This window comes from Sturnira hondurensis, unplaced genomic scaffold (genome assembly GCF_014824575.4).
Source record: "Sturnira hondurensis isolate 20B ecotype Veracruz unplaced genomic scaffold, ASM1482457v3 Scaffold0013515, whole genome shotgun sequence".
In the NCBI taxonomy this organism is placed as follows: domain Eukaryota; kingdom Metazoa; phylum Chordata; class Mammalia; order Chiroptera; family Phyllostomidae; genus Sturnira; species Sturnira hondurensis.
In genome coordinates this window covers 3729613-3732914 of record NW_028086146.1, presented here as the reverse complement: position 1 = coordinate 3732914, position 3302 = coordinate 3729613, and the positions used below count along the sequence as shown (strand labels likewise).

Below are 3302 nucleotides of genomic sequence, written 5' to 3'. Positions count from 1 at the left end.
TTTCCTAGTTACCTCCTATTGGTGGCAAGTGATGCTGATTTTCCATCTACAGTTAGAGACATGAAGTTTCCTTTTGAGGTAAACTTAAGTTAAAAATAAAGCATCAGGTTAAAAAAGAAAATTCAACACCTGATAGATGAGGCAGCACTGGGGTGCAGCCAACATCATGAGGGCATGACCTCGCGTAATGTTTCTGACTATCTCTGTGCCTCAGTTTCCCTGGGGTAAGGATAGTACCTGCCTCCCAAGGTGGTTGTGAGGGTGAAACATGAGCCAGGGTTAGCCCGCGCCAAGGGCAGAACGCAGCACCTGGAACCGGAAGTGCTGCATAAGGAAGTGCTGCACAGTGTTGTTGCCGAGCAACTGCGAGACATTGAGAGGAGGCTGTCACAGTTCCTGCGTGCCTCCGAGGAAGGCATCACAGCCTGCTACCGCAGGGACGACCAGGGGGCCTTGAACTTTTACGCGTAGCAATTTATTGGTAAAAGCTATCCCTGCTTTCAGACTGTTCTGTAAAATTGCAGAGCTTGGGGAAAAGTTTACTGTAATTTCTGGTTATTGGCACACAGTTTTTCTTTTTCTATTTTCAAACTGTATTTATTACTATGAGGAATGGATGGCCTTTGAAGTATTTTATTTTTAACCTGCTTTCCCACCGCCACCCTTCCCCCACACCCACAGGAAACTGAGAACAGTGGGCAAATTGTGCCGACTGTCTCAATAATCACTGACCCCAGCACAAAGCTTGGTGGAAAAGCCCAGGGACTTTGGAGCACATATTGTACTCATGAGGGGCATAGTTATAATGAGGTGAAACTTTGGTGGGGTCTCCTAAAACACCCAAATGTCCAGACGCAGGAGGTGGAAACTATGGGCAGAGGCGAAGTTTGAAAGAGCTTGTGGAGCACGTGTTAGTGTTATCACGGAGTTTCAACAGTAGCTTCAACAACCTGCCACGGAATTTTGGAGGCTAAAGGCTGGTATAGAGTTTGGTCAAGACTGAGATGAGGCTTGCCTGGGCTATTTGGTGAGATATTTGGTAGTCAACACAGCAATTAAGTCCTCAGGACCTTTAAAGTACAAAGATTCTAAAAGGACACAAAAGGAAAAGTATCAGAGACGGGTGGCTATTATTTCTATTAGGGAAAAATGAGAAATAGTTACTGAGGACAGTGCGGTCTCCTGCCCAGCAGCCCGGGCATCGCCAGGGAGCACACCCCACCTCCCCCCACGCCCACCCCCCAGAACTGCCGAATCATCAACTCTGGTGGAGAAGGAGCAGTCACCTGTGTTCGAACAGGCGACGCGGATGCACACCATAATGTCACAGATTCGCTTCTTTAGGGGAAAGGCAGTTTCCATTTCATACTTTGCACCTGTCTAAACATGACTCTGCCATAGCCTGACCCTAGACATGAACACACAGAGAATGAGCAGGTGCTCCTTTTTTTCTTCTTCCCTTTGCATCTTGAAGAAAATAAGTAAATAGTCTTCTAGGCCAAAGAGGGACAGTTTTGCCAGAATGACTCAATTCTCTAGGGACGCCACTGTGTTCTGGTGCCCAGGGCTTGACTCACAGAGAGCAAAGAAGAAAAACATTTTGATTCTTCTTTTAGCAACCCAAGACACAGCGATTCGAGGGGTAGGATCGAACAGTAGAAGAGTCCCTCTAAAAAGGCTTGTGATTGTACCATGGTCCATGATGTAATCCCAGACAACTCACAGCCGGGCCCTGAGAGGTGAAAGGGAAGCCGAGCAGAAGAGGAACCCCCTGCTGTGGGGAGGGGATAGCAGAGGGGCCAGGGCCCGGCACCACTCAGTGTAGTGATGGTTCTCAACCTTCATGGCTAGGCCATCCGCTCACTGGAGGAAACTCTCTCGGTCTCTTCCCACCTCTGGGCCTCACTGAGAGAGGAGAGCAGATATCATGGTGTTTTAGCCTAATTCCACAGAGGCCAGGGAGCCTGCCCTTCTTCTTCACCATTGCATTCCCCAGGCCTGGAATGCTGCCTGCTCCGTAAGTGGCAGAGAGTTAGGAAAAACCAGTGAGGCTTGTGGGAGAGTTTGTTATGCGGGAGGGAGGTGGGGCAGGAAAGAGAGAGGGGCTGACACTCCTCGCACAGCAGCTTGGCCCACCCAGGACATCAGGATAAGCGTGAACACGCAAAAGGGAGGAACAAGCCCGAAAAGTGGAGACAGCCAGGGGTCAGGAGTTGGGCAGGACTGACCTTAGATGGATCCAGGGAAGGAAATGAGGTGAAGATAGCCCCGGCATCCGTAAATTGCCTGGTGAGGAGTAGGTTAGGTTGGGATAAAGATGGGTTAACTAATATTCAACAAGTATGAAGTCCCTGTTGTGAGCCAGGTACATTTCTAAGAGGCATTTGTGATTTTGCAAGAAACACAACAGACAAAAACCCCTACAGTCACGGAGCAGAGAGCAATGGGCTCCACAGGAACATTCATACTATTTGCCTAATGATTCAGCAGCAGCGATGGCTTGCCATGTGCCAGGCATTGTCGCCGTTAGCTCACTTAGACCTCCTATCCATGAAGAAACAGTTCCTCTGCTGAGGCTGACTGTCACTTTTCCAAGGATTGCCTTTCTTTAGGACGTCCCTCTGGGGGGCACAAGCCTACGGAGAGAGTTAGGATGGAACTTACGGCCTGCAACGTTCCATTTACACTTGGCTGCTAACACGTAGGTGAATCACCGCACCATTTGCCACCATTACTGAAAGGCTGAGTAAGATGATTGCATTTAATGAATAATATGTTATGCGAGAAACTCCCAGACACTTGGTTCCTCTCGCCAACACAGTGAAGAATTACAGATCAGCAAGCCTATTAGAGTGCAAACAAAGTTTACTGAGGCTAAGTTCTAATAAGAAAGCAAAAGTCAGGGTGGCCAGAGGCCTGGCCAGCCAGGGCTCCCCACCTCCCAGTGTGGCAGAAAGAGCCAAGAGGGCCAGGGGCCAAGAAAGAGTCCTTTGCTCTGGGGAATTATATAGTTGGTGGGATGGTGGTGAGGGATTTACATGTTGATTGACAGGTAAGGGTGGTGCCACTTCCCCTGGGGAGATGTGACCACCCAAACGTCGGTATGTGTGGGGTCTGCCCGAATCCTCATCTTTCTCCAGACTCCCTTTGTTCATTTTCCATATGTGACGGGAGGCAGGCAATTAACCAAAGTTGTGCTAGGGGCTTTTTCTTTTGGGCACTGCAGCCCCTCCCCTTTCTGAGCCTTGGGAGGAACGCACAGTCTCAAGGTCTTCCTTGTCCCAGCCAGTGGAGATGATATA

The 3302-nt window shown here is 49.3% G+C and overlaps 1 long non-coding RNA gene across 1 annotated transcript; it reads right to left on the bottom strand.

Annotated features, from left to right (window-relative positions):
* Nucleotides 1-655: 655 nt before the first annotated feature.
* Nucleotides 656-2006, bottom strand: LOC118997807 (uncharacterized). The gene is made up of 2 exons (XR_005068727.1): nucleotides 1318-2006; nucleotides 656-1088 (listed from the first exon to the last, which is right to left on the bottom strand). It is a non-coding gene; the product is annotated as an uncharacterized LOC118997807 (long non-coding RNA).
* Between the last annotated feature and the right edge of the window lie 1296 nt (nucleotides 2007-3302).